Source organism: Chlorocebus sabaeus, chromosome 20 (assembly GCF_047675955.1).
Source record: "Chlorocebus sabaeus isolate Y175 chromosome 20, mChlSab1.0.hap1, whole genome shotgun sequence".
NCBI classification, from domain to species: Eukaryota; Metazoa; Chordata; class Mammalia; order Primates; family Cercopithecidae; genus Chlorocebus; species Chlorocebus sabaeus.
In genome coordinates, this window is record NC_132923.1 from 2566068 (window position 1) to 2585174 (window position 19107).

At 39.8% G+C, this 19107-nt stretch overlaps 1 pseudogene; it reads right to left on the reverse strand.

The window, feature by feature from the left end:
• Positions 1-293: 293 nt before the first annotated feature.
• LOC103225861 (protein SET-like) lies at positions 294-6614 on the reverse strand (annotated as a pseudogene).
• Positions 6615-19107: the final 12493 nt, after the last annotated feature.

Below are 19107 nucleotides of genomic sequence, written 5' to 3' on the forward strand. Positions count from 1 at the left end.
AAGAATTTTGTGGGAAAGGTTATGTAGTAACTTGAAGAATCAAGAGAAAAGCTAAATATTAGCATCTAGATAGCAAGATTTAATGTGCAAAATTTTAGAATTCTTCATCAAGATGAATCAGCCCCAATTGTTTTCCAGACTTGTGACACTATGCTTCATTATGCAAATTTGTATAACCTTTGTTCTTTCTCAAGTTCCTTGAGATCTACTGAACAATTTAGTAAAGAACCTTATATATATATATATATATATATATATATATTCATGGTAAAGTGTGGTGTATTTTTTTCTAAGGAAAAACTAGTAAGGCAAGAGACACTGAAAAGCGTCAGTGATCCCTCCCCAGTCTCTTGCAGGGGCTTTGGAGGAGTAAGACTGGAGAATAATCAGCTCTATTCTTTTGTGAATTTCCAGGTAGAGTCAAAGATAGTTACTGGTAGCACGGGCCAGGTCCTCAGGCCAGATATACCCCTACACAACATAGCCACTTCATTATTATTATTATTGTGTGTATACATTCAGTTTTATTGTTAACAAAGCAATTTGTACACTTCTAACGTTTAAAACTGAGCATCGTCCTTCCTTTCTAGTGACACAAAAAGAAAATTTAAAAATAATCAGGAACAAAATTACAAGAGAGAATGTGAATTCCAAATAAGATCCTACAGGTTCTGCTGATTCTCTCATTGAGTGACAGGGCTCGTTATCATTAGGAGAGATTTTATTTTGAAAGTGTCATCTTAAACTGCAAGGATGTCTGTCAGACATCACCATTAAACATGCCAAAGGAGAAGCCATGGTGTCAAAATGCCCACTTAACCCACCAAATACCTCATATCCACCCTTTGATGACTTTTTATAACCTCATTTTTAAAAGGTTTTTTCTTCCTTTTTTTAAATAAAAGAAAGTAGACAGATACATGTTGGTAAATGACTGTCCATATTCACATAGAGACATGCTATACTCTCTGACCCAATATACAGAGAAAGGAGGAAAGAAGCTAGAATTCTAGGCACTGCTACACAGGGGTCTGGCACTCTCCAGCTTCCAGCAGAGCGAAGGGAGAAGGTTTTTCTTTTCTCTCACAGAGCTTGGTGGTGTTGATTCCATACAGCTTTTGTTCAGACAGGAAGAGATAAGAATGAATTCTGAACAGAAAGAGGTAGAGAATCTTTTCCCATTGTGTTATGCTCCAGATATTGCCCCCCAAATAAGTTGAAAACCATGGTGCAGAGAAAAGAGACCTCAAGAACTGGGTGACCGAGCACAAGAGGGGAAATAAAGAAAAAAGACTGCAACTTGTTCCCAGGGATTGGAGAAAATTTTTTTAAACAGTGTTCAGAACATCAGTGTTCTGTTAGTCATCTTCTCCTTCATCCTCCTCTCCTTCCTCACCTTCATCATCATCTTCCTCTTCTTCGCCTTCATCCTCATCCCTTTCTTCATCAGTATCTTCTAATCCTTCCTCCTCTTTTTCTTCTTCTTCTTCTTCTTCTTCTTCTTCTTCTTCTTCTTCTTCTTCTTCTTCTTCTTCTTCTTCTTCTTCTTCTTCTTCTTCTTCTTCTTCTTCTTCTTCTTCTTCTTCTTCTTCATTCACATTGGGAACCAAGGAGCATTGTTATGCGTTTGGCCAAGTAGTACCTGTGATGACCTCTCCTAACTCACCAGCACCTTCATCAGAAAGTAAAGCAGGTCAAGAATCTCTCTGGTGCCTCAGGCTGCCTCTTCCTACTGGTTTTATTCTTCCTTCGACTTGAACGTTTCATCACATCCTTTCAAGATTTCCATTTGATTTCAATGGACTTTGAAGATGGATCACCACTCTCATTTAGATGAAATTCTTTGGAGATAACTTTTCAAAGTAAGGATGTTCATCAGAATAAAAATCTATTCTGTAACCTGATTTAGTATCTTCAAATTATGTCACTTCAACTCTGGTCAAATAATGCAGTTCCTCTTAGTCCTCCTCCACAAGCAGTGCAGACACTCGTGCGTGGTTGACAAATGATATTACCCAAAAATAAGGGGTTTGGGCAATCAATGATCAATTCTGACCTCTTCTGAAAAAATGATTGGCAGAGTTTGTTCTATTTCTGTTCTACTTTCAAATTCTCCTCACTGGCTTGTTCACGAAGTCTGTTTCATTTTGTACTTCACCAATATGTTCAACTGCTTCTTGCTATTCTTTTTCTGATGTCTCGTCTGCCCGGTTGCAATTGGAGTTGAGCTCCTTTTTACCGACTTGGGCCGTTGTCGCAGACTTGGTGCTGCTCGGAGTCGGGGGCGGGGTTGCGGGGGGCGGTGTGGTGGCGGGGAGAAACGGGGACGGGGAGAGAAGGAACAGGGAAGCCGGTCGGGGGTAGGCGGCTTCCCCGCACTTCACACGCGCTGGCCGCTGGCGCTCGCTCCCTGGGTCAGGTCGCCTCCGCTCCTCATTCCTTCGCTCTCCCTGCACTTGCTCGCTCTCCCGGCACTTGCTCGCTCGCGCGGGCTGCCCTGATATACGATACGTAAAATGTATATAAAAGACAGTACAAGTGTAGTTTTTGTTTGTAATTTTTTCTCTTATCTGATTTAAAAGACAATTTTATAGAACAATAATTATAAATCTGTGTTAACGACACACATGTATAAAGATGTAATTTGTATGACAATAACAGCAAAAAATGGGGGCAAGAGAAAAAGCTATGTGAGAACAAAGTATTATATTATTGCAATTAAGATCATTGTAATCTCCAAAGCAACTATGAAGAAAATAACTTAAATACAGTAAAAAAAAAAAAAAAAAAATGACAAGGGAACTTAAGTGTACAGTAGAAAAGATATATTTAATACAAAAGAGGGCACTAATAAAGAAAGAGAAGAACACACAAAAAATAGAACCCATAGGAAACTAATAGGAAAATGGCAAACATAAATCCTACCTTATCAGAAATTACATTAAATATAAATGGATTAAACATTATAAATAAAAGGCCGAGGTTATAAGACTGGATTTAAAAAAATGGGCCCACTATATGCTGTATACAAAGGACACAGTTTGATTCAAATACACCTACAGGTTGAAAGTAAAAGGTGGAAAAAGATATATTATATTATGGAAGCAGTACCAAAAGAGAGCTGGGTTTAGAAACTAAGATCAGTCAAAATGTGATTTAAGACAAAAACTGTTGTAAAGACAAAGACGGACATTTTATAATAATAAAAGAGTTAATGCATCAAGAAGATGTAACAATTATTAACATATACGCACAGAGCCCCAAAAGACATGAAGCAAAAACTTACTGAATTGAAGGGATAAATAGACATTTCAATAATAATCACTGGAGAGTTCAATATCCCTTTTCAATAATGGATTGAACAACTAGACATAAAATCAACAAGGAAGTAGAAGACTTAAACAACATTGTAAACCAACTAAACTTAACCAAAGTCTATAGAACACTTTACCCAACAGCAGCAGAATATGCGTTTGTTGTTCTTAAATGCACATGGAACATTCTCCAGTATAGACTATATGTTAGCCCCTAAAACAAGTCTCAACAAATATGATATGACTAAAATTACAGAAATGTCAAAAGTATGTTTTTAATGGAGTGAAATTATAGATCAATCATGGAAGGATATTTGGAAAATTCACCATTAGGTGCAAATCAAACTACATACTTCTAAAACTAATAGGTCAAAGAATAAATCATAGGGGAAATTACAAAATACTTTGAGATGAATAAAACTAAAAATATTACATATCAAAAACTTATGAGATGCAGGAAATCAATGCTTAGAGAAACTTTTATAGCTGTAAATGTCTAAATTAAAAAAGAAAGATCTCAAATCAATAATCTAACCTTCTACCTTAAGAAACTATAGGCTGGGATTAGTGGCTCATTCCTGTAACCCTAACACTTTGAGAGACTGAGGCAAGAGAATCACTTGAGCTCAGGAGTTCAAGACTAGCAACATAGACTTTGTTTCTACAAAAAATTTTTAAAAATTAGCCAGGTTGGGGGACTCATACCTGTAGTCCCAGCTACTTGGGTGGCTGAGGTAGGAGGATTGCTTGAACCTAGGAGATCAAGGCTGCAGTGAGCTGTGATTGTGCCACTGTACTCCAGTCTGAATGACACAGTGAGACCCTGTCTAAAATAAATACATAAATAAAATAAAATAAAAATAAAAAAAGAAAGAAAATAAACTATAAAAAAACAAAGTTCATTAAGAAACTATAAAAAGAAGAATAAACTAAGCTCAAAGAAAGCAAGAAGGAGAAAATAATAAAGATAAAAGTGGAAAGAAATGAAAGAGAGAATACAAAAATAAAAGAAAAACAAATTTAAAGTTTGGTTATTTGAAAAGATCAGCAAAACTGACAAATGTTTAGCTAGACTGATAAAGTGAAAAATGGAGAAGACTCAAAGGACCAAAATCAAAATTAAAAGGGGATATTACTATTGGCTTTAAAGAAATAAAAATGATTATAAGGGGGATAGTATGAACAATTGTACGGAAATAAATTAGACGAAATGGAAAAATTCCAAGAATCACACAGACTACCAAAACTGACTGGAGAAGACAGATGTGATAGATCAGATAGATGAAAGGAGGGTTCTTGCTTACAACAGAATGCCAAATATGGAGTGAGGTGCTAAAGTGAAGAAAGTTATTATTTTGCAACTATCACAATTAAGACAGGCTCAGGCAAAAATTATCAATGGATGCTAAATCTCAGAGGAAATTTTGATGAGGAGTAAGATGTTTGCATGGCCTTCCACTGTATGCCAACATATAGTTATTAGTTAAAATGAAAAAAGAAAAAGTAACTATACAATACAGAAATCTGGCAATGTGTTGGCCAAGTGATCAAAATTAACATTATCAATGAGAAGACATCAAGGGTCTCTAGATGTGATACCTTGAGAGTACAACATCGCTTGTGTAATACCTAGTCTGGGAATGCATAATGTGAATCTAGTTGTAAGGAAATACCAAAAAACCCCAAGTGAGGAATTTGCTATTAAAAAAGAGAGACTGTAATCCCAGGACTTTGGGAGGCTGAGGCAGGCGAATATGAGGTCAGGAGTTTGAGACTAGCCTGACCAACATGGTGAAACCCCGTCTCTACAAAGATACAAAAAAGCCGGGTGTGGTGGTGCATGCCTGTAATCCCAGCTACTCAGGAGGCTGAGGCAGAAAAATCGCTTGAACCTGGGAGGCAGAGGTTGCAGTGAGCCGAGACTGCACCACAGCACTCCAGCTTGGGTGACAGAGCGAAACTCCATCTCAAAAAAAAAAAAAAAAAAAGAAAAAAGAAAGGGTGGGAAAATTGCATTCTTCAAATATATCCATGTCATAAAGGAGAAGATATAGCTATGGAAATGTTCCAGTTAAAGGATACTAAAGAGATACAACAGCTAAATGGAATACCTGATACTGGACTGGATCCTGACCTGGAGGGAAAAATATGGCTACAAAGGACACTATAGGGTCAACTGACAAAACTGAAGTACAAACAGTAGGTTAGACAAGAATATTGTTATCAATGTAAAATTTACTTAAGTGATAACTATATTGTGGTTGTATAAGAAATTATCCTAATTCTTCATACTGATGTATTTAAGATAAAAAGCCAAGACATGTGTAACCTACCCTATAATAGTTCAAATAGAGACAGAGAAAGAGAGAGAGAGAGAGATAGCTAATATTAAAGCAAAATGGGCGAAACATTACAGAGAGGTATTCACAGTCACAGCCAACTTGTAGCTTCCTCCCTACAAGATATTTATAAGGGTGTTCTTTGTACTATTATTAATAATAATTGTTTCTTGCAACTCTTTTGACATTATTTTCAAACAAAAAGTTAAAAATACAGATTAATGAAAGGTCTGAAATACTTATTTCCCCTTGGTGGTCCTTCAAGATGCTGAGGGTCTGTTCTGCATTTACCACGTCCTCTTCTTTCCTTGTATAGGCCTCTCCTTTTATAGACCTGTGAGTTCTCAGAGTATATTATCATTTTCAACCTTGAATTCTCATTGAATCATCTGCCAAAGATGACAGTTTATTTTTCTGTTGATCCAATCAAGAAAAGGAGAAAGCTTCCATGAATAACAAATAGATGAGGACTACAAGTTCCTGTGACTCTGCCAGGCTCTGCCCAATGTGTCTCCCCATTCTGGCTCCCAGGCTACAGGCGCAGAGTCTCTGTCAGTCTTGCTATCTCTGGCAGAGGGCAGGAACACGGAGCAGAAGGATCTCTTTAAAGTCTAGGTTTAAATAATGACAACATTTTCATGCTTAAATCCTTCAAGGATAGGCTCTTTGAAGAGCCTACAGGGTTCTACTGATCCTTATGTGGCTTGGTTTCTGTGAATTTCTCCTGTCCAATTTCTAGTTTGGCCCCTCCTTTGCACTGAATGCTGCAACCTTCCTGAACTGCTAGCAATTTCCCGAATTTACTCAACGCCTTTGCTCAAACTTTTACACTTCCTGGAATCCCCTCCCACTCCTCGTTGGCCTAACAAACTCCCACTCATTTGTTAAGACTCAAACCAATTGTTGCCTCTCCAAAGTCCAAGAACCACTTCTTAGGAATAAGACTCTCTCCCTGGTCCATAATCACCTTTTCCCACCCTCTCTGTGAAAGGAATGATTACTACAAAGAAAACTTGGAAATCGTCAGCAGGGAAGCCCATAAAATTTGCATTTCCTAATTTTCTTTAATCTTGGAGGAGGACAAGAAGGAAGTGACCAGCCCAAGGCCGTCTGGCAAGTTACCAGCAGGGCTGAGGCTGGAAGGCAAATACACATTCTCCTTTCTTTGTTGATACTACTGGGTACTCCCTGGGGCTTGACCCACTGCCCATCTTATGTTCGTAAGTGTCTTCTGGACTCTGTCAAACCTTAGACCACTCAATTTTGCAGGATCTTCTAGGGTGGCAATGTTGGAGGACTTGTTGGCTCCTAGAGAGAGCACTGGAATGAGCATGTTTGGTTGGTCTTCAAGCTTATACCTAGTACCCAGAACCACATTTCAAGCTTCTGGGAGGCTGTGTGGTGTAGGGGAAGGAGCATGACCTTTGGAGGCAGACAGCCTTGAGTTTGAGTTCCAGAACCATGATTTACCAGCTTCAGAACCTCAGGAAAAGTAAACGTTCTAAACCTCAGTTTCCATATGTGGATGATTTTTAAAATCAGAATTAAATGAGATAACCTAAATAAATCATTCCACATAAAGTCTGCCATACAGTAAGTGCTCAATAAGTATTAGTTGCCTTCCTCTGTCCCAAATGCTCCTTCCTCTCTTCTGGGCTCTCAACTCTAATTTGAATGAATTAAGACAAGATCTCTTAGCCTAAGTTTCCCCAAGTGTAAAATAAGAGGGAATTGATTATATAACTCATATGACCCAGATCACGGCTTCTTTCTATTTTGCTTTTATCAATCTTCCCAATCAGGTCTGTGCACCGAGCACAAAGGCTGCCCATGGGTGTGACATGAACAACGGAGGTTTTGCTCTCAGAGGAAGTGGAGAGGGGTTGGGAGGTACCTGGGGAAATGCAAATTTCATGGCTAAGTAGGACTTCCCTAGGTCTGCTGACTTCCAAGATGCTTCTGAGGTGTAATTCCAGTGATGATGTGAAGACGTGGGGCCAGCTCTACCCCCACCAAAGAAGGCGGCAATCAGTATATTCATTCCACAAACTTTTTTAGCACTTGCTTTATATCAGGCATTGTTAGATTGGGGAACCATGAATGTAAATAGAACATAATGAAACTCAATCAGGATATGGGTGCATTGACCTAAACCCAAGAGATCTGGTTTTTGGTCATGGCTTTTCAAAAACTAGCCGTATGGTAAGTCCCTTAGAAGTTTTAGTCTCTAAGTCTTAGCTTTCTGGGGGTGAAATGAAGGAGTTGAAAATATGACTTCTATATTTGTTTGCTTTCCTTCAGATTATACTTCTCCTCTCAAAGTCAGCTCTGTGTTTTCAAATAGCCCCTGGAACTCTCCATATGCATGAACTGTAAACACTTCAACTGACCATATCCCAAGCCAACAAATAATCTTATACCACTTGCTCTCAATTTTGCCCCAAAGTTATCTCCACCTTTTATACTTCCTTTCCTAGAGAATGGCATTGCCATCTACTGGGAAACTAAGCTGGAAGTTTAAAGGCCATAGTATATAGGCCACTATCCTTCACAGCCCACATTCAGTTAGTCACCAAACCCTGATAAATCCACCTATGAGATAACTCTCCAATAGACCTCCTTCTCTCCCACCTCATTGCCACTTCTCCAGTTAAGACCAATCATTTCTTCAAATCTGTTCCTAGCCTGTAGGTCTACCTAAATCTCTCTCACACTAAGGCCAAAGTAATCTTTTCTTTTCTTTTTTTGAGACAGATTTTTGCTCATGTTGCCCAGCCTGGAGTGCAATAGTGCAATCTTGGCTCACTGCAACCTCCGCCTCCCGGGTTCAAGTGATTCTCCTGTCTCAGGCTCCCAAGTAGCTGAGATTACAGGCACATGCCACCAGGCCTAGCTAATTTTTGTATTTTTAGTAGAGACAGGGCTGCATCATATTGGTCAGGCTGGTCTCAAACTCCTGACCTCAGGTGATCTGCCCGCCTCAGCCTCCCAAAGTGCTGGGATTACAGGTGTGTAATCCCACCACACCTGGGCAAGGTAATCTTTCTAAAGCAAAAATATGAACAGGTCACTCAGCTGCTTAAAACTTTTGGTGGCTTCCATCAAAGAATAAATGGCTTTCCAAGAATGTGTATAATTATTTGTGTGCAAAAAGGAGTTGTGATCAGGTGAAAGGAGAGACACTGCCTCCTATGGGAAGTCCTGGGTTGTGTATCCTTGCAGGAATGAAAGAAAAATAGATCAAAACAATGAAGAAGAGAAGAGAATACCAAATATCGAGTGTTCACAATGTAGCAAATACTGTACTTTAAATACACTGTTGTTTTAACACTCAGAAAACATATTAGGTATCTTTGCTCAGGTTTTCAAAAATCAGATTCTGAGGTGGAGATTTGTGTATGAAAAGTTGATGGAGGAGTGCCCATGATATAATTAATACCTGTGAGGGAGTGAGGGAAGTAAGAGTGAGCAGAGGGAGAAGTTGAGCTGTGGATGCAGTTGCAACAAAGTCCTCAGCTGACTCAGTGAGGAGCCTTTGAGCTGGAATGACCCTCAGAGCTGTTGCAAATTGAGGCAAAAGGGGACTGGACTTTTATATCCTTTCATCAACCAATTGGCCCAGTTGTTTGATGTGGGTTCTGGCTAAGGAACTGGCTAAGGGCAGTTCCTAGGAAGGAACTCAGCTGAGAGCTGTCACCCACCAATACTTCCTGCATGGAAATGACTGCTTTGGTCTTGAGGGGGAGATCTGAACAGCACATCATAGCATCCACTATGTGGGATAACTTGTAGTGCATTATTTTATAGATAAGAAAACTGGTTTTCGCCAACACCATGACTTATCCTAGGTCATACACGTAATGAGCGAAATCCCTGTGGCTCTGATTCATATTTGTCTTCATGTTCCTTTAGCTATATACATACAACCATGCAATGATAACCTTTTTTGATGGAGCTAGCAGAAGAAAAGAAATAACTAAAATCAGAGCAAAAATAAATGAACCTGAGGGAAAAAAAAACAAAAAACAAAAAACCTCACACAAAGGATCAAAAAAATAAAGTTGGTTGTTTGAAATGATAAATAACATTGATAGACTGCTAGCTAGAATAACCAAGAAAAAAAACAAGATCCCGAATAAGCACAATCAGAAATGACAAAGGTGACATTACAATTAATATTGCAGAAATACGAAAGATCCTCAGAGACCACTATGAACACTTCTACGCACACAAACTAGAAAATCTAGAGGAAATGGATAAATTCATGGAAACCCATAATCTCCTGATTGATCCAGGAAGCAATTGAAATTATGAACAGACCAATAATGAGTTGCAAAACTGAATCAGTAATAAAAAGAAATAACTACCAACCAAAAAATGCCCAGAATCAGACGGACTCACAGTGGAAATCTACCAGAGGTACAAAGAACAGCCGGTACCAATCTTACTAAAACTATTCCAAGAAATTGAGGAAGAGAGCTTCTTCCTCAATTCATTCTATAAAGCCAGTATCATCCCGATATCAAAATCTGGTAAGGGCATGAAAAAAAAAAGAAAACTGCAAGTTAATACTCCTGATGAACACAGATGCAAAAACTCTCAACAAATTACTAGCAAACTGAATTCAGCAGCACATCAAAAAGACAATTCATCAGGATAAAGTGGGCTTTACTTCTGGGATGCAGACATGATTCAGCATACACAAATCAATAAATGTGATTCACCACATAAACACTTAAAAACAAAAATCGTATAATCATCTCAATAAATGCAGAAAAAGCATTCAATAAAATTCAACATCTCTTCATGAGAAAAGCCCTCAACAAACTAGGCACTAAAGGAACATACCTCAAAATAATAAGAACAATCCATGACAAACTCGCAGCTAACATCCTATGGAATGGGCAAAATTTGTAAGCATTTCCCTTAAGAACTGGAACAAGACAAGGATGTCCACTGTCACCACTCGTGTTCAGTTGAGTGCTGGAAACCCTAGTCAGAACAATCAGGCAAGAAAAAGAAATAAAAGGCATTCAAATAGGAAAAAATAAAGTCAAATTATCTCTGTTCACTGACAACATGTTCCTGTACCTAGAAGGCCCTAAAGATTACTCCAAAAGGCTCCTAGGCCTGGTAAAGAATCTCAACAAAGGTTCAGGATACAAAATGAACATACAAAAATCAGTAGCATTTCTATACACCAATCACATTCAAGCTGAGAATCAAATCAATAACTCAATCCCATTTACAATAGCCACAAAATATAAAATACCTAAGAATACATTTGACTAATGAGGTGAAAGATCTCTATGAGGAGAGCTACAATACATGGATGACAGAAATCACAGATGAGACAGCAAATGGAAAAACATTCCATGCTCATGGATTGGAAGAGTCAATACCATTTAAATGACCATGCTTCTCAAAACAATCTATGAATTAACAGAATTATTATCAAATTACTATCATTTTTCACAGAATTAGAAAAAAACAATTCTAAAATTCACATGGAGCCAAAAAGAGCCTGGCTAGCCAAAGCAATCCTAAGCAAAAGAACAAAGCCATAGGTACCACATTACCCAACTTCAAACTATAGTACAAGGCCATGGTAACCCAAACAGCATGGTACTGGTACAAAAATGAACACATAGATCAATAGCACAGAACATGGAACCCAGAAATAAAGCCATAAACCTATAACCAACTGATCTTTGACAAAGTCGGCAAAAGTGAACAATGGGGCAAGGACACCCTATTCAATAAATGGTGCTGGGAAAACAGTCTAGTCATATGCAGAAGAATGAAAGTGAACCCCTACCCCTCCCCTTATACAAAAATTAACTTCAGATGAATTAAAGACTTAAATGTTAGACTTCAAACTATAAAAATCCTAGAAGAAAACCTGGGAAAAACTCTTACAGACATTAATCTAGGAAAGAATTTATGACTAATATCTCAAACACAAACATAGCAAAAACAAAAATTGACAAATGGGAGTTAATTAAACTAAAGAGCTCCTGGACAGCAAAAGAAAAAAAATCAACAGAGTAAATACAACCTACAGAATGGGGGAAAATATTTGCAAACTATGCATCCAACAAAGGACTAATAGCCAGAATCTATCAGGAACTTAAGCAAATCAACAAGAAAGAAACAACGCCATTGTGTTAGTCCATTTTGCATTGCTGTGAAAGAATGCCTAAGACTGGGTAATTTATAAAGAAAAGAGGGTTTTTTGGCTCATAGTTCTGCAGGCCATACAAACATGGCACCAGTATCTGGTGAGGCCTCAGGAAGCTTACGGTCATAGTGGAAGATGATGGGGAGCAGGCATGTCACATGGCAGGAGAGGGAGTGAGAGAGATGCCATGCTCTTTTACACAACCAGCTCTTTCATGAACTCATTATTGTGGGGTGGACACCAAGCCATTCATGAGTGATCTGCCTCTATGACCCAAACACCTCCCACTAGGCTCCACCTCCAACACTGGGAATTACATTTCAACATTTGGAGGTGAGAAACATCCATTTATATCAACCATTAAGAAGTGGGCAAAGGACACGAAGAGACACTTCTCAAAAGAAGACAACAACTGGCCAACAAACATATGAAAAAGGCTCAGTATCACTAATAATCAGAGAAATGCAAATTAAAACCACAATGAAATACCGTCTCACACCGGCTAGAATGGCTATTCCTAAAAAGTGAAAAAATAACAAATGTTGGCAAGGATGTGGAGAAAAAAGAACACTTATACACTGTTGATGGGAATGTAAATAAGTTCAACACCTATGGAAAACAGTATAGAGATTTCTCAAAGTTATTTTAGAACTACCATTTGATCCAGCAATCTCACTACTGGGAATCTACTGAAAGGAAAAGGAATAGTTTTATCAAAAAGACACCTGTACTCATATGTTTATTACAGCACTATTCACAATAGCAAAGTCATGGAATCAACTTAGGTGCCCATTGATAGTGGGTTGGATAAAGAAAATGTGGTATATGTACACAATGGAATACTATGCAGCTGTAAGAAAGAATGAAATCATGTCTTCTGCAGCAACATGGATGCAGTTGGAGGCCACTATCCTAAATAAATTACACAAAAACAGAAAATTAATGATCACGTGTCCTCAGTTGCAAGTGGGAGCTAAATAATGGGTACATACAGACCTAAAGATGGAAACAATAGACAGACACTGGGGACCCCAAGAGTGGGGAGCAAGGGAGTGGTGTAAGGGTTGGAAACTACCTATTGGGTATTATATTCACTATGTGAGTGATGGGTTCAGTAGAAGTCCAAACCCCAGCATTGCACAATAACAAATCCGCACCTGCACCCCTTGAATCTAAAATGTAAAAAAAAAAGAAACTTACTTGGCATAAAAATTTTATTAGCATAAGGTCAAACTTGAACCCTCGGATTCTTTGGGTGGCAGTATAAATTGTTCAAACATTAATCATTCAAGGAAGAGCAGAGCTGGGCAATAGTGGGGCCAAATATCTAAGATCCCAAATAGAGAGCCATGAGTCTGTCAAACAGTGGAAGTAAAGTAGGAGGTGGGACTTGACTGTGGAAGCAGGGCTCAGACACAGGACCAAGTTGAGGATTAGCTGAAACAGGGCTGAAGTGGAAGCAGTTTTCCATAAGACACACCCACCAGTGTAACATGTCAGTTTACCACTGCTATGGCAACACTCAGAAATTACTGCCCCTTTCCATGGCAATGACCTAACAACCAGGAAGTTACCACCCTTTTCCTAAAAATGTCTGTATAAATTGCCCCTTAATTTGCATATAATTAAAAGTGGATATAAATGTGAGTGCAAAACTGCCTCTGATCTGCTACTTTGGGCACACAGCCTATTGGGGTAGCCTTGCTCTGAGAGTCATTGTTTACCACCACCAGCTCACCCTTGAATTCTTCCTTGGGCAAAGCCAAGAGCCCTCCTGGGCTAAGCCCCAATTTTGGATTTCACCTGTCTTACATCAGAAACATCAGGGCCTGTGGAGCCTCAGTGTATAACTCAGGATAAGGAGAGCAGAATCATGCTTATGGCAGGACCCTGATGAGTCTGTTTGTTGACCTAGGCCAGTGGCAAGAAATCTCCTGGGAGTGAGACAACTCAAAGGGCAGAAAGAAGTGGGGAGGAAGAGAAAGCCCTAGGTCAAGGCTGGAGCAGTTTCTGAGAAGACGGGAAAGACTGAGGGAAGTCAAGAGTCAAAAATCCTTAATGATAAGTAGATTAGGATATGGGGCAAGAACTTAGAAAAAATGTCATAAAAGGAGGGCATAGGACCACCGCTATTCTCTTTCCCTGGTCTCTCCTTATCTGGCCTTCTTGTCCTTAGGTATGAAGGGCTCTGATAATGGCTTTGCTCAATAGTATGTATCCTGGGTCAGTGTGGTAAGAGGCAGTAGAGATTATATCCAAGTGCTGTGTCTGCTATTTATTTACTGCATGACCTCAAGCAAGTTATTTAACTCTCTAAGCTTCAGTTTCCTCATCTGTGAATCACCTGTGGATAATAGTAAGGTTAAACCTGGTGCTGAGCTTACGGAAAAGTTCAGCTGTACTGCTGTAGAATTCTCATCTTCTTGTAGTCCCACGACATACCACACCTCTGTGAGCAAGCCAAATTAAGGACCCATGTTCTTAAAATAGATTCTTGTATTTTAAAGAGTTCAGTAAACAATATAGGAAGCAACAGTAATTGCTTGTCTTTCTCCCAGCCCTCTGTTCCAGGGAAGGGTTTTCAGTGGGAGTCTTCTCCAGGAGAAATTAGTAGATGTTCTAAGCTGCAGGGAAATGTCTCCACAGAAACTTTTGCTGGAGGTTCTGGCTGGAAGAAAATCCAGGAAGGACAGCTGGGTTTCAGAATGCCATCTGAGCATGCAGGACAATATCCCAGCCAGCTGGGGCCCAAGACAAGACCAGAGTTCATTTTAATAGTGTTTATCCAGGTTCTGTCATCAGAACTGGGCACCATGAGCCGTCCTTCTTAAAGACAAATACAACAGAAAAAGAGGCTGCCACTTAACTGACTTATTCACCCCTTGGAAAATTTCTTAAGATAAAACGTACTCCTTGTTGTTTTAACTCTATTATCTTGCTCAACAAAGCAAAATTTAGAAACAATAAAACTAAAGAAGGAAGTATCTATCTCTGAGTATGATCTTTACTTCTTTTACTCCATAGAACGCTTTTTAAAATTTGACATTTTAAACAATCTCTTGATCTTCATTTGTTCTTTTTTCAAGGAGAGATATGAACACAATGTTCTTTAAGAAATTGTTCTTCATTAAACTAGGCAACAACATGTGAGTCATTGTAACGTATTATGTTAAATTAAAAAAAATACAAAACTAGGTGCAACCCAGTGACTGTAGTTACAAATGTGCTTCTGGAATGAGTAGCCCACTGAGGCAAGAAAAAACTTCACTTAAGCCGCTGCTTAGTAAAAGGCACGTGGTGTCTATCCCAGGCACCAGCATCTTGACTGTAATTATTATTTGAGATTAGCCTAATTATCAGATGTTTACTTACGATGATACCCAGAGGCATTTTTTTACTTGAAATTTTATAATAAAGCAAAAAGATAAATTGAAGTGACCAAGCCCACCATACAGAATGAGAACCTCAGAGGTGTTTTATACAATGAAAATAAACACTAACTGCATTTACTGTGCTGTGTGATTTTGGTATTGTCTTCCAATCCCTCCACATGTGGATTCTGCGAAACTGCATCAGGTGTGGCCAAGGGTTCAGTTCACATTTTCATTCTGTTTCACATTTTCTGTTCTGATTCATGGTTTACATATACAACTCTTCCTGTTCTCTATTAGACACTGATATTTTCTTTATGAAATGTGATAGTCTATGCTGAGAAATTTCAATTCTTTTACAACAGGGCTTTAAAACACTTATTACATAAAGTCCGTCTCTCTGTCTTCAATTGCTAAAAGTCTTAATAGTCTATAGTGTGCTTTTGTCCCTAATTTATGTTGCCAAGTTATCGTTGCCTCCAATAGAGATGCCTAGGAATGACATTCATTTGTAGGGTGCCTGAAACATTCTGCTCCATGTCTCTGAGGAGTGTCCTTGATCTTGACCACACAGCAGAACTTCCTGTGCATCCCCAGCTGCAGCTTTATGGGGTTCGCCATTTAATTAATCATGACCACCTGCAGGAAACAATAAAAAGTGATAGACACCAATGCAAAATGGCTTTCACATGTCAGGTGCTGCAGCGAACATCTTACTTGTATTTATGCCATTTACTTCTCCCAACAATCCTATGAGATTGTTCTTCGTCTTAACTCTGTTACTGATGATGAAAGCGTGGCTTAGAGAGATTAAATCACTTGTCTAAGGTGGGATGATTTATAGATAACAGAATGGGGACCTGGGCCCAGAACTATCTGACCACGTAACCAGAGTTCTGAACCAGTCTGCTGTCTGCTGCCTTCTAAAGAAAGGTTTGGAAAACTGCAAACTTGAAAGCAGTTGTGATGGTTAAAAAATGATGGTAGATTTTCCTTTCTTTCTTTCTTTCTCTTTTTTTTTTTTTTTTTTTTTACAGAGTCTCACTATGTCACCCAGACTGGAGTGCGTGGTACAAACATAACTCACTGTAATCTTGAACTTCTGAGCTCAAGCAATTTTCCCATCTCAGCCTCCTAAGTAGCTGGGACTACAGGCATGCGCCACCACGCTTGGCTAATTAAATTTTTTTTTTTTTTTTTTTTTTTTTTTTGGTAGAGCTGGGATCTCATTAGGTTGCTCAGGCTGATTTTAAAGTCTTGGCCTCAAAGAATCCTCCTGCTTTGGCCTCCCAAAGTGTTAGGATTACAGGCGTAAGCCACTATACCTGGATCACATTTTATTTTCTTTCTTTTATAGATATTTTCGTCAGTGCTATATTACGTTTGTGATTTTTAAAAGAAGAGATGAATATTAGTTAGGATTCTCCAGAGAAGCAGAATCAACAGGATACGTATACATAAAAAGATTTATTATGAGGAATTGGCTCATGTGATTATGGAGACTGAGAAGTTTCATGGCCTGCTGTCTGCAAGCTGGAGATCCAGGAAAGCCAGTGGTGTAATTCCAGTTCAAGTTTGAAGGCCTGAGAACCAGGGGAGCTGACCGTGTAAATCCCAGCACAAGGGCTCACTAGGCAGGCGGGAAGAAAAATGGACAAATTCCTCCTTCTGCCTTTTTGTTCTAGTCAGGCCCTCAATGAGTTGGATGGAGGGCAATCTGCTTTCCTGAGACACGATTCAAATGCTGATCTCATCCAGAACACCCTCACAGACACATTCAGAAATAATGTTTAATCTGGCCACTTCATAATGCCATCTAGTTGACACATAAAATTAACCATTGGAGGATGGAACCCCAATGTTAAAAAAAGACCACAATTCCTAAATATTTTTCTCTTAACTAGCAGTGTTATCTGATAAAGTCATTAAGTGGTTGACAATTAGATTTGCTATTGTTGGTAAGTATGAATATATCATTAAAGGATGTTTAGAGTCACTATATTTTAAACCAATGGAATGGTTTTCTCATAGTTAGTGCTGGGACGGGCAGGTAGATGGAGAAGAGGTGGGTGGATGGAGAAGAGGCAAGTGGATGGAGAAGCAGGTGGATTGGGATTCCATCACTGGGCTTCATCTGGAGTTACTCTCCACTATGCACCTCTCTCTCCAGTGGTTCCAGTTAGAATTGTTCACTGAAGATTTCTACCCTATAGCTAGCTTTTCCAAGCAGCTCAAGTGTCCTAGCTCTCCCCTCTTTCCTGGACTCACTTCAGGTCAGCCCACTTCATTGGTGTGACAGTGCAGGACTCACTGCTTTGGACTGCATAACTGGCCCATGGGTATCTCAGAGGGTCATTAAATGACTTCATGGAGCACACAGCGCCCATTCCCCAGCGGTCTCTGTTTCTCAGGGAGGTGACTGGCTAGTTAAGGACCAGAACTATTCAGAGACAGAAATGAATTCTGCTTCTGATAGTGGTTATACAGGGTTTCCAGGTTGCAAAGTTATACTTTGCAAATTATTCTCAAATCTACCACTCTGTCCAAGAAGGCAGACCAGGGTTATGGGAGGCAGTTTTTGGAGCACAGAAAAGATCTGAGGCTGGTGACTCAATAACCACTGTCACCAGTTCCTGAACCCTATTTCTTCCTAGAAGGAGTAGAGTGGCATGGGCATTTCCCTTTCTTTAACAATGTATGCCAGTAAAAAGCAGGCTAGCAAATTACATGACTGCCACATGAGGTCATTTGAAAGGTAGTAGGAAGCACCGCAGTCCTACCAAGAATGCTTCTAAAAATGCTGTGGGGAGAGTCTGTGAAGCAGTGACTCTTTCTTGGTCACAGTCACCCCTTAAGGGACATGAAGAATTCCAAGTCAGTTTAGCACAGGCCCCAGGAAGGGAGGGATCCCCACATATTGGGTCTGGGGTCTGGAAGGATGGAGGAGCATCAGTGGAAATGACAGCAGTTTGGAGAGGAAGTCCTCAGATGGCAAAGACCCTCTCCACTCTCCACTTCCAGACTCCAGTGCCCTGAAGCAGGTCTGAATTTCTCACTGATGTGAGAAACCTGGTGAGGGCCTTGCAGTGGGCAATCCCAGAACCACAGACAGGATACAGGGAAGAAGGCACTGCCAGTGGGATTTTCATCTCTCCTCCCCAGGCCTGGTCACTCAGCTTATCCATCTGGCTAGGGAGCTAATGGCAGGCATGACCATTCAGCATAAAGGAGTTGAGTAGAGCCTGAGCCTGGATCTGGGCTAGAGTCACTTCAAAGCCCAGTTTTCTCTCCACTCTCCCCTCAACCCTGACAGCCCCAGTGCCACAACAAGGCTATCTGGTTGACTAGTCTGCTCAGCCTCCATATCAGCCATCTGCCCTGTGGGCTTCCTCATCTCACCCAGCAGGGCGGACCCCAGGGTGTTTTTTCCCAGTGCTTTCCCCAGGCCAGTTTTAAACTCTTCAATCACGTCTACTAGGAGAGGTTTCAGAGTTTGGGGGAATTCTGTGTTTTCATTTTGGTTTTGCAGGTTTTTTTTTTTTTTTTCTTATCCAGATAAATATGCTCATCATGAGCTCCATGTGGCCAGGTGATCTGGCCTTAGTGGCCCTTCTCTGTGGGGTCAGTTCATTCTATAGGGGACCTCTGGTCAGAGGCTATGATGATGATGACCATTGGCTGGGAAGCCAAGACACTCAGGAACAGTCCAGCCCAGACACTGTCAGGCAGGTGATATTGGCACTTACAGCCATAGTGTCAGGAGAGAGAGTGGCAAGTCTTAGGGACACATTTAAGAGTACAAGAGGTAGGAGATGTCTTCGATGGATAACCTATTTGAGGTTTTTTGGGGAAGGCTATTTTCCACAGAAATGTAGTCCTCCTCACTCTCAGGGTGGGGCTCT